This window comes from Fukomys damarensis, unplaced genomic scaffold (assembly GCF_012274545.1).
Source record: "Fukomys damarensis isolate Sample0158 unplaced genomic scaffold, DMR_v1.0_HiC HiC_scaffold_4, whole genome shotgun sequence".
NCBI lineage: Eukaryota > Metazoa > Chordata > Mammalia > Rodentia > Bathyergidae > Fukomys > Fukomys damarensis.
The window spans coordinates 13,568,485-13,581,539 of NW_022900916.1; the positions used below are offsets into that span (position 1 = coordinate 13,568,485).

A 13,055-nucleotide genomic window follows, 5' to 3' on the forward strand; every position below is an offset into this window, starting at 1 on the left:
AAAGTTGTCATTTATTGCTTCAACATTTCTTCTCCGAAAAATTTTCCACTAACCCTGTCCTGCAACATTTATCCAGTAGTAAAATCTTCTCAGAAATAGACTCTAATTCTGTTTTCTTTTGCTTTGTTGATCTATACTGTACCACAACCATTTATAGTACTGATCCTATCTTCTTAAGTATTTGGATTACTCCTAATTTAATCAGTAGGAATAATAGGTAAAGTTTCTCGAGCATTTGTGAACATTATCCATCCTAATAAGGATGCAAATCTAACTTCACTAGGTATTCATGTATGATTTTTACCTCAAGGAATAAATCTATTATCCAATTAACTCTTCCTATTATTGGCACATTATCTTAAATTTTGCCCAATACTTACATAGCCAGTAAAATTTAAGGAATTCTTTTTTGCACTTTTAATAATTCATGTTATTTTGTCTTAAGTATAAATCAACACATAGCTAGATTTTTTAAAATGTGCGATCTGACAGTCTTTTTCAACTGAACAATTCAGTCCACATAAATATTACCATTATTAATATTTTATAGGCTGCAATTTTATTTTGATTGCAGAAAGCAAGTAATAAATTTAAGTGAAATGATTATGATAAAAATAGCAAAGAACTGAAAATCTACAAAGTCCACCTAAAGCATGAAAATTTGACATTCAGTAGTTTTTTTCATCTTCAGGTTTGATTGACAGTACTTGAAAATGTTTAAGCAGACTTTTAAATCATGATGACTATTCTAAAGTGGATATCTACAGCTGAGTAGTTTTAGTATCTCTTCTCGTTACCCAAGACGCGGCTGTGTTCAGCACTGTGAACCGACCTGGGACAGATCTCTACTATATACTTTGTTGCTAAAACGTGTAGAATATTTATACTGTGCTAGTTTAATCCAACTTGCACCTCTCCAATTGGCTTTTAAAAACTGGTTCGTTTAAAATTTTTATTTTATATTGTTCTTACTTTTCTTGCTCTCTACTCATCAGAAATACATGTATTATTTCTGCAAAAGTTAACTGTGCTATTATCCTTATAATATCTGAATTCTTTCTCAGAGTACAAATCAACCCCATGAATCCACATAATTTATGATGTAATTATTTGGATTTAAATGTTTTCTCATCCATTTGTGTGCATGATCACATTCACACATCTTAAATTGTTCTCATTTTTCCCTTTTCTGAATTATATCAATGAATAAATGCCCCAGGAAATGATATCTTCCTATGTAAAATGTTTAGCTACTACTTCTGGTGATGTTTCCATTTTGCATTATAAAATAGAGTGGATTGCCACTTGAATTAACAATTATTTTCTATTAAATCCTTCTAAATGTGACTCCATGATCATTTGAATTCTATTCTTGCTTGTATAAATTTTTCTTTCACTCTGATGCGTCAAAGAGTAGTTTTGCTTTTGGGGTAGTTTGCTTGCTCTCAAGATTTTTTCTCGGTTGTTACGTTCATTTGCTATACTATGGTTAAGAAAGTTTCGTAAATTATTTACATGTCTTGGATATATCATTCTTTTTGTTTTGTGGGCCCATCTAGTTTGCTTTTGTCCACATTTTAAATTTTTCATTAATTTTCTTTTCATACCTTCACTATCTTATTTTCTCACTTCAATAACTGTGTCCTTATTTATACTCTTTATCATGCTACACAAACACTATAATTGCTACACAGTTATCCTTTTAAAAAATCCAGTACCATTAAACCAACCACCTTGTGTTTCCCGCACAGGTCTTACCTGTGTCTATGTCTGCATGCTGAGTCACTGTGCAAGGATCTTAGCTTTCATCCTCCTCCAAACATCATCTTAGTTTGGGAATGCATTTGAAATATGATCTGGTAATCAGCAGAGGAAGGGGAGAGTTGGCAGAAACTTACAAAGTCGCTTGCAAGTCTTTGATTAGAATCGGAAATTTGCTGTGCACGTTCTTTTGGACAATGCCAGTCATGTGGCTAAGCCCAGCATCAACAGCAAAGAACTGTACAGGGATGTATGTTTGCAGAATATTTTCAGATTCACTATACTAATGTAAATGCTCAGTTGGAAAACAGTACATATAGGTGTTTTTTAAGATCGGGTTGCACCATGTTATTCAGGCTGCACTTGAATTCACTACAGAGCCCAGGTTGGCCTGAAATCCACAGCATTTCTCCTGCCTCAGCTTCCCCAAAAAATGAAATTACAGGTGTGTGCTACCATGCCTCCACACATGAACATTTTTTTTAATGACCTACTATATTCCCTCTTTCTCTTATGAAAAGTTAATTTATTTATTCCTTTTGACAACCAGTATCTGTTGCTCCTTGTGAATCACATTGTACAGCTACCTGAATGTACAATAAAGGTTACTCTCAAATCTGCAATGTCAGTCTTTATAAAAGAAGAAATTCAGAAGTTATCATTGGCCATAAAGGATACTATCTCATCTGAGTCAATGGTGATAATCTTCTCTTTTTTTTTTCATTGTCTAATAATTCAAATATTCCTCACATTTGTCACATATTAAGTATGTGATGAATTGGGTTAAACATCTTCACTTAAATAATAAATTGAGCAAAGAGATCAAGAAAAAATATTCCTTTGAAGTTTAGATACATAGAAGCTTAGATCTCTGTACAGATATCAGGGTAGATCCTGAGGCTTCAATAGCTCCTGAGACAGCAGATCCTAGGACAGTAAAAGTTAATTCTCTAAATTTGATTTCAAAAAACAAAAATGCTTGAATTTTTAAACTATTGAAAACATTTTAAACTTTCCAATGTCACAGAAGAGGCGCTGTCAATACATTTCTTGAAATCCATGAAATTGCATTTTAGCAGACTATCACCATTGCATCCTCAAAATTAAATAAATTTGTAATTAATCAGGAATAATTGCTCTAATTGTTTTAGGCATTCATCCATTCAATATCAAATATTTACTTATTGAATACTTAAAACTATTCTGTGATGAGCATTATCCTTTATTTTCCTGCTTTCAAGCGCTGACCTTTCTCTGAAAAAAGACATTTGAGCTGGGTGTGGTGGCACATGCCTGTAATCCCAGCACTCAGGAGACTCACGAACGAGGTATTCAATATCAAATATTTACTTATTGAATACTTAAAACTATTCTGTGATGAGCATTATCCTTTATTTTCCTGCTTTCAAGCACTGACCTTTCTCTGAAGAAAGACATTTGAGCTGGGTGTGGTGGCTGAGTAGCTGCTATAGAGCTTAAAATACTACCTGTGGTAGCAGTGGTATATCCTGGTGGATAGGATCAAGGGTTACAAAGATAAGGCTGGGTCAAATGTAAATGTTGACTGTACTTTCTAGTTCTTTCACAGATGAATTTTGTTTACTTGCCTATGTCTTGGCTTCCCTTTCTTTGATAACTATGTTTAAAATACTACCTGTGGTAGCAGTGGTATATCCTGGTGGATAGGATCAAGGGTTACAAAGATAAGGCTGGGTCAAATGTAAATGTTGACTCTGTACTTTCTAGTTCTTTCACAGATGAATTTTGTTTACTTGCCTATGTCTTGGTTTCCCTTTCTTTGATAACTGTAGCTGTCGTACATCACCAGTGACTTTGGCATTTAGGTTCACAACGGTAAAAAGGACGTGATAACTAATGTTAATTGAATTCTTATGATTTTTAAAAACTTCATCCCATTAACATCAGTTCTCTTACAGTGCTAATAATATTCATGAACACCAAGCATCAACTTGTCTACTAGAAAAGAGTCCTCTTGCCCAGATGAAACCTAAGTTAGTTCTTAAAGTGAAACTTTTTTTTATCAGATTGAGAATCTGAAAGCTTCCTAATAAAACGAAAAGTGTAGTGCATACAAATGAGCACAGTGTTGAAATTAACTGGCATTCTCTAGTAATAGTGCCACGCTAAGTAGTGTCTGTCCTTGAAGGAACTAACTAAACATACTCACCTAATATTCACTGATTTAAACTAAATCCTGATGGTTTATGTGTTCTGGTTCTGGGGCGAATTTAGCTTATTCCTATAAAAGGAATGCAACAAAATCAATAGTATTCAAAGCTTGATTAACACATTTCATATAAATATTCACCCTATCCTACTATCCAAGAGTGCAAATTCATTTTGAAAAAGAATGCAATGGAATTTACTTTTCATTCGGTGATATCCACTTGCAGCTTACTTTCTAAACTTTTCCACTCTTAGATTTTTGGAATTTCACAGAGCTGCCTTAGATGAGCGTACGTGGGAAAGGTGAAGGGGTTGGTTCCCAAGTCCAAGTCTCCCTTCAGTCAGCGCAGTCCTTTTGATAATCAGCTTTGTATTTCACAAATGACTTCATTCAAGAATAGTGACGATGAGCCTAAAAGATAAATCAGTGAATATTACTGTGCTTCATACTCTAACCCAAACAAAACCATGGCCCATTTTCATCTCAACCTCCAGGAACAAACCCTAAAAGCCAAGTTGGTGAAGACTTCATGTGGATGCTAAATACACACAGCACCTCCGGGGCATGCTCATGAGCAAGTGGGAAACAGCCGCCTCAGTACACAGCCTGAACATCCTGGCAACTCTCACGTGCTCTGTCTACCAAGGTAAGTCTTAAGGGGCATAAGGTCAATTTTGTGTTCAAAGAGCATTGTTGTGAGTGCATGATACTCAAGTTTATTCTTTGGAATATTTCTATTGTGAATTACTGATTTTAATTTTATGATTTTATTACATTAAAGAATGAGTACTTAAATTTTCATTAAGAAAGTATGGTATGTGTTATGTAACCCAGTGATTTTCCCCCGCCCTTAGGTTTAGGCACCACATTAGATAGCACCAGCTGGCTGGAGGTCAGTGATTATTGAAATGGAACAGATTCTAGGGAGGGTGTGGAGGGAGGCTTTTCCCCTACAAGACAGACTGCTGAGCCACGTGAAGTCAAGACAAACACACAACCAGGTTTTATGATGCGATGTGGTTTTTCCAAAATCCTTCTGAACAGAATGATGCAAAAAGTGTAGGAGTAAGAATGAGAGAGAAACTAGAGACATTTACAGCTAAATGAATGCACTTTGTACTCTTAAATAAAAAGGGCACACGTATAAATAGCAAATAGTTTCTCTGGTGTGAAAAAGTGCAAGTGTAAATAAGGAATAAAAGGTATAATAGATCATATGAAACAGGACGAAAAAGGGTGAAGGGAAAGTGGGAGGGTAGGGGAAAAGAAAGAAAGAAATGGAGTTAATATGAGCAAAAGAAAAAATAGAAACAAAATCTTTGTAGAGAGGGAAGGAGGGCAGGGGAATGGGAAAAAATAAGGTGCAAATTTCAATGAAGAATGTCATTATATTGGATACCTTAAATGTAGTGATAAAATTAATTTCAAAAAAGTGTATCAGTAAAAAACTACTAGGGGAGAAAACTAACATCTAGAAATAATGTAAAGATAATAAAAGTTTCATTTTTTCCAGCCTATTTTGCTCTCCTACATCATATTTTCTGCTGATGGATGAATTTTGTTCGAATGTGCAACTAGACAAGGAACAAGTGATTATATGAGCGCACCATTTATCACAATGGGCTTGAGCTTTAGAAAATACTCAAGTGGGCGTTACGTGATTCTGTTAAGGTCCTTTTTAGAAGGGAAGATTGCACAGCTGTTGCACAGAGCAGCATTTTGAAAAGTTCCCACTTTGCCTGATCAGCAATTAAATATAGGTAAAGGGAAATGTCACTCTTCCCGTTGATGACATATTCACAGAAACCTTTCAACTTTAACAACTGTTGAGTTCTGTATTTCTGTTCCCTGGTTCAAATTTTATCACCTTGATAATGGCAAAATCAGTACAAGTTTTGAAATAGTATAATAATTTTCAAGAAGAATATACATATACCGGAAGAAGTATATATTATTATGTGTTTGTGCATGTGATTGTTAGCTGAAGAGATGATTTTTTTCAAATTATTTCAGAAAGTAAACTAAAGATCAAATCCCTTGTGGAATGCCATGTAAATGAATTGGTTTTTATTGTGTAAGACTTTTCATAGACTTGATCTGTGAGGGGATAGTCCAGTAAGATCATATATATATATATATTAATATAATATATATTGTATAAATAATATATATTTATGAAAGATGGGATGGGAATGAGAGATGGGTAATGAAGAACCATTTTGAACAACACAACTGTTCTACAGAATAAATTTGGGACAGAAGTTAGAACACTCGGTGGACACTTGTTTACTAATACTATTATCTGTATAAACATTGCAAAGGAATCACTCAGTGTACATGTATCTTTTCCTTGATATTACTGACTACAAGCTCACTGATCATTTCTTGAATTCTATTACTCATGAAATTTTCATACAGTAAGGAGGTAAATCTACTCTAATAAAAGTGGTCAGTTTACTGCTGCCACCGAGTGTTTTCCCAGGTACATAGAAACTGGCTTCTACATTTCTTGCTATGTCTCACAGTACAGATACGAAAAGGCAATTCCATTCATAGAAATTTTTCAGATAAAAAGAATCTGTGGGTTGTTAAATGAGAAGTCCAGTGATTTTGAGAACTATTCAAATCTAATCTGAGTGCTTAAACCTGAGAATTCTTTTCCCTGTGGCTAGAAGGGATTTGGAGCCTTGGTTTCAAAATTTTCCTCTACATTATCAATGGAGTAACATGTATTCCCTGCATACACAGAATGCATTTTTCATGAGAGGCTAGATGATCATTTCATGAATAGATTGCACCATTAGTAAGAAACTTCAGAAGATATTAGAAGTTAAAGAGTCTTTTATAGCCTCGCTGGGGAATGTTGCTAACACTTATAAAATCATTTCCAGGAGGAAGGCTATTATAAACTTTATAATAACTTCTATAACATGACCTATGTATACAATAAGGACATTTAGCAAAATTTATATGTTCTGTGATTCACATTAAAATAGTGGATATTTATATATGCATGTAGTCACCCAAAAGGCCAGGGAAGAGAAAATAAAATATGTTTAGAGAAGGGCTTTGATTGTAGGAGTGAGGTTCTTGAGAGGGAACAGTGCTGGCAAGTCTGGATTAAGAATACATTAAAACATTCTATTCTGAGGGTATTTTAAAACACTGTCTTTTCCTTTACTCATCGATTTTCAAACTTGCAGATGTTGTAAAAGTCATTCAGAAAGCAAAAACTGGCTAATGGGCTATGTCATTTGGAACTATGTATGGAAAGACATGCCCAAATGAAGGCATTTTCTTGGGTTTCATAGTTTTAATGTTTTTCCAGTGATTTTATTTTACATAAAGACACAGACCAATAATGACCTAATTTTCCTTTTGAGGAATTTTTCTTTTTACCTGACATGCCCAGCAAGTTTTTTTTTGAACAGAGAAAAATATTTTAAAATTATATTTTAGCTAGACTTTTAACCCAACACTTTGACTATAACATGGAAAATAATAAGAGCTAAATAATATCAAGTATTAGTGACAGTTAATTGTAATTGCATGTTACCTGATTCCAAAGTGTTTACTATTCCAGGATTTCTCGCGTCCTTTTTTTTTTTTTTTCCTCTTACCAATGAGTTTAGCTCTATTTTCAGTAAGAAAAGATTCCTTATCACAGTATGAAGACATTTAATAGATGTGATTTCCATTAAATGATCAATGAACTGTTAACACATCAATTTTGGATTCCATTAGTATTGCTTTCACCTACCAATACTTTCACTTACCAGGAATGTATTTTATTTGAATACCTAATTCGTATGTAGTTAATGATTAAGTAGCAGCAGATAGCCTTAACTACTTCTGGCTCACTGCCAGTATTGGGAAACAGAAGTAATCATGGGGATCCTGCCTCATTAGGAAGATCAGCAAATTAATCAAAAAGTGCCAGTTGGGATACCTTTACACCACCTAACTCAAGGACACCACGGTATTGTTATATTCACTATCAAAGCACTGGGCTTAAGAATTATTACTTTTGCAACATCAATTAGGAATGTGAGTAACTTGTTCATTTCCAACTACATGTCAGAAAGATATCTCAAAATATGGAATTTCCAAATACATGAAACTTTTAAAAATGGGAGTTAACATTAACCAAATGCTTTTATAATACAATGACACAAACTGAAACCCAGAAAGCTAAATGCTTTGCTTAAGATAAAAAACAGCAACAACAACAACAAAAAACACAATTGTTTAATGGAATAGACTGGACTGGATCCCAAGTACCCTGGTTCCCAGGCTAGCAATGGAAATTCCAAAGATTCCTCTCTTTTGCCTCCTTTGATTTCATTTGTTTTTCCCTATGGTGAACTGCTCATCCTCAGTATCTGTAACACAAGGCACAGTAGGGATTTTTTCCTGTTTATCTAGGACTCCAGCATTTGTGGCCATTCTTATTGCTCCATCAAACAGACATTCAACAGGAAGAAAACGCTCTTTGTGCCAGTCAGATAAAAGCAATAACTGGAGCAGAGTACAGATTGCCCTGAGTGGGACACAGCTAATAGCAATAATTATTCCCTTCACCTACCTTTATCTTGTATTGCTGAAAATAGCTATGATTCTGCTTTAACTGAAACTTTCCATTTCAATCATAGATAACACCTGGAAACCATTTATACATTTAAAGTTATTTATCATCATTCAGAGAAAAGATGTAGAGAGATGCTAAAAGCTTATGTATTTTTCCTCCCAAATATATTTTGTGAGGGTTTCTTAAATATTACTGAGTAGGGCCATTGGGGCCAATTTCTACTTTTGAGCTTGTCTCTAAGAATTGAAATCCATTGAGGTACATAGATTATCCTTTCAATTTTACCTTTTATAAATGGATGTCATCAAAGTTTTGAAAGTATTTCCAGCAAAAAGAATAATCAACATCTAAATGCACATCTAATCATACTATTATTGTATTTTGTCAAATTTGTCATATACTTTTTGTGAATTCTCTAGGTGCCTTCCATCAGTCCTTTCTTTTTCTTCCACATGCAGAGAAAACATAAATGATTCTACATGTTTCATGCAAATGTCTATGTTATTGTATATGAATATATTCATAAAATATATTATTGATTCCATATTGAACTTTGGTTTCATCACTTAAGACATTTCATTGCATTTATTAAATATTATGTTTAACTAGCAGTTTATCAAGGTTGATGGTAGAACTTTGGTTCACTGCTATACAGTATTTTATTATTTAAGCAATGCAAATCATCTTTGCTTCTATTCATTGATGCTCACTGTTGCTGATTATTATTTACTTCCACTAAAAATACGCATCTGTGGTCATATCTCCTTGTATACTTCTGTGTAAGGTTCTCAAAGTTACACACCCAAAAAGTAAATCCTGTCATGTGGTAAGAGCTTTGAACGACTCCATTTGTCTCTGGCCATGTTCTGCCAGCTTCCTCTTCAAATGACTGTAACAATAAATACAACTACCAACATGAGAGAACGTCTTTTGCCAGACACTCTCAGCGACATTTTTGTCTCTGGCCATGTTCTGCCAGCTTCCTCTTCAAATGACTGTAACAATAAATACAACTACCAGCATGAGAGAACGTCTTTTGCCAGACACTCTCAGCGACATTTTGTCATTCACAACTTTTTAATTTTTGCCAATCTGATGGACAGAAACTAATGCTTTATTGTTTTAATTTGCATTTTATGGGTTGCTATTAAAATAAACATCTATTGAAATGTTGATTAGCCGTTTGGATGTTCACATTTGTGAAACACTGGCTAATTTCCTTTTGAAATATTTGCCTTTTTGTTATTGCTTTCAAGGAGTTCTTTACATATTCTGGATACCTACCCTCTGGCACAGGTGTAGCAAAAACTTAGTCTCACTCTGTGGTTTACCGCTTCGTTTTGCTCACTGGCAGTTTGAAACCCTGAGTATTTTTTTGGCTTTTGTATTCTGAAATGGGTAAGTATTTTCTTTGTTGCAATTATTTGTACTATTTCATAAACCCTTCTTTAAAACAATGCAGAAAAAGTATGAAGGGCATTTTCCATACACTTAAAAAACTGCATTTCTCATTTAGATATTTAACCCACTAAAAGCTCAATTGTAATAAAATATAGTTCATATCTGGGGTGAATAAATTAGTTTGCATTTTATTTTTTCACGGGTGGAGAGGAGAGTCCTCAGTCCCGGGCCTGACTCTCCCGACAACACAGAAGGTTGTGGAAGACTTGGATAGAGACAAAAAGCATAGAAGCAAACCTGTACTTTTATTAAGCAAGCAGGAAGAGTACAGCTGCCTTCTCTCAGAGAGACAGGCATGGGTGCCCGAAACCGAGCCACAGCTGAAGGGGGTCTCAAGATGTTATTTTTCTAGTATTTGGGGCCTGTTTTGCTTCTGGGCTGAAGGTGTCCCTACTTGATTGGTTAATTACTTTCGCTTGTTACTAGGGACAACAGGGAAGGGTCTTTTCGAGGTGGTGGTGGTGCGGCTTGTACATCTTAGAGCCAAAGTTCTTTTTCCTTTTGGTCTTAGCAAACCAAGCTTTGCACGGTACAGCCTGAAGAGGAGGTGCAGCTGCTGACTGTCGCTTTCCCTGGGTGGGTGAGCCTGTTCTGCGGGCTATCTCAACTCCTTCAGCGGAGGTAGGGTCGGGGTTGGGGGTGCCAGGTCTCTATCCCTACAATTTGTTAAGTTGCTAAATTATATTATTGTCCTTGCTCTTCACTATTTTCGTATACGTGCTATTTTCCCCCTTAACTATTCTCATCCCTAAGTCAAAAGTTTCTCTTTTTTCTGGTACGTAATATATATTTAAATAAGTATTTGTGAGAAAATATCTCTAGGTATGGATTTAGTCTGCTTTGCCTACTTTTTCTTAGATAACTGCCAAACTATTTGAGCTCCTTTGTTTTTCCATGTAAGATTTTTTTTTAAAATGTGCTTTCTGTAAAAAACATTATTGGCAATTTTATGGGAAATGATTGGATGTATAAAAATTTCGAGATATCCTCCATTTTCATAGAATACTTTCAATTTGTAAATAAGAATTTAAGTTTAAAGAAACATTCCTTGGATCTGGGATTTAGCTCAGTGGCACCACACCTGCCTCGCAAGCACAATGTCCTGAGTTCGCTCCCCAGTACAAAAAAATTTTTTTTCACTCAACCACAATTATAAAATATACTGCAGTAATCTCTTACGTAATCAATACGTTTAGTAGAATCACTGGTCTATGATAAAATGGCATCTCTCTGAGCTGATGTCAGTGGTGGCTAGTGAGTTTCCTACGTGAGCATGTAAACTCTTTAATGTAGAATGGGATTTGCTTTACTTTTCCTATAACATGGTAATACGTAATGTAAAAATAAAATTAATATATTAATTAAGGTCCATTCAATAAATAAGAGCATACCAATAAGCTGAACAGAGAAATCTAAAAAATTAGTGACTTTTAGAAGGTAGTTTAACTATTAAAATAATTAAAGTAAACTTTAAGGGTTTGAGAATTAGTGGGTAAGAAAAAGAAAAGCAGCTATTACCCCTGAGGTGAGGAGGAATTGGCAAAGAAAATGTGGAGAGGCATTTGAAGGTCTTCTCAAGGAAGGATTCCAATCTCTTCAGAGAGAACTTGACTCCTCCTATGCGCCAGTGGTGAAGAAATGACTCAGAAGTTTCCAGGTGAATCTGCCGCACAGACCTACCGCTCCAACAGGAGGCAGGACTGGCTCCACCTGGCGGATGCCACTGGGCTCCATTCTGCATGACGCAGGACCAGGAGGAGAGCGCTGAAGGAGAGCCCGAACCAGCGCCTGGAAAGGTGCCTGCAGCAGCCTTATTGACAACATTCAACACTGCTCTAGTTGCAAAGCAGAAAGGGGTAAAGACTACTTACTATTGCTGGAGGAAAGTAAGGCAGCTAGCATTACAGCCAAGTGCTATGGATCTGTGTCACGGCTCTGCGTTACAGCAATTTGAAGACAGGAGAATCTGAAAGCCTCTGGAAGAGGTGGAGAAAAACCTTTGCTCAGCTGGCTGGCCCAGAGCAATTTTAAGCACTCCGAATTCTGAGCCCTCAGATGTAGTGAGAATGAGTTTATATACATTAGTGGAAAGGAAGTAGAGAGGAACCTTTCAGGGTTGAGATGGAGCCAGAAGCTGGAACACCTGGGGTGGAGTTAACAGAACATCCTTGAAACCTTAGGTAGAAACATCACGTTTAAAAAGTTACAGTCCTTGAATAGAACACGTTAATACATTGGGCAGGGTGCAGCACCATCAGTTACATTTTATGGCACAGACATAGTGGGGGTTTGCAAAGGCCTACCCTGTTGTGCATTATTTATCACTATGGGACCAGCGACACAAGTTAGTTGGAAAATTCCAAACTGTCCAGCAAGCTTGAAAATGTAGAGAATATGTTGAGAGCATGTCAGGAATATTTTCATTTAATGTAAATCTCTCATATTTTTTTATATGAGAAGGAAAATAAAATGATTTTGTAAGACTGGTGAATAAGACTTTATTCTAAATTTATAAACCGTCCTACCAAGAATGGCAATAGCACATTAAGCTTCTAGAGGCAGGAGCAACTTTAACATTGAGATTTAAGACTTTGAGACTCTTAATTCAAAAGTACTTAATTTTGATACTCTGTATTAATAAGTAGTTTTGCAAAAGGCAGAGCTATGGAGACACTGAAGATATCAGCACTTGCTCTGAGTTAAGGAAAGAGTGATGAATAGGCAGAGCACAGAGTACTTTTCATCCTGAAAACCACTCTATGAGATAAGATGATGTCAGTTATAGATTTATTCAGACTCATGTAATACACAGTAGCAAGAGTGAACCCTAATGTAAATTATGGACTTTGGGTGACAATGATTTATAAACTCATGGGTGGTATTGTTAAGTATGATGTGATATGAAATAATAATAATGTTTATATCTTTTAATCCATTTCTGTATAACTTAAGCGTTAGGAAAGCTGGTGATGATCAAACATATGCTCAGATTTTTAGATGGAGCTAAGTGTGATTACAGAACAAAACAGCTACAGAGGAGGAGGAAGATCATATCAG

At 35.4% G+C, this 13,055-nt stretch overlaps 1 long non-coding RNA gene across 1 annotated transcript; it reads right to left on the minus strand.

Moving 5' to 3' along the window:
• Window positions 1-3,970: 3,970 nt before the first annotated feature.
• LOC104875687 lies at window positions 3,971-11,964 on the minus strand. Its single transcript, XR_784145.1, has 3 exons — window positions 11,870-11,964; window positions 4,149-4,360; window positions 3,971-4,021 (listed from the first exon to the last, which is right to left on the minus strand). It is a non-coding gene; the product is annotated as an uncharacterized LOC104875687 (long non-coding RNA).
• Window positions 11,965-13,055: the final 1,091 nt, after the last annotated feature.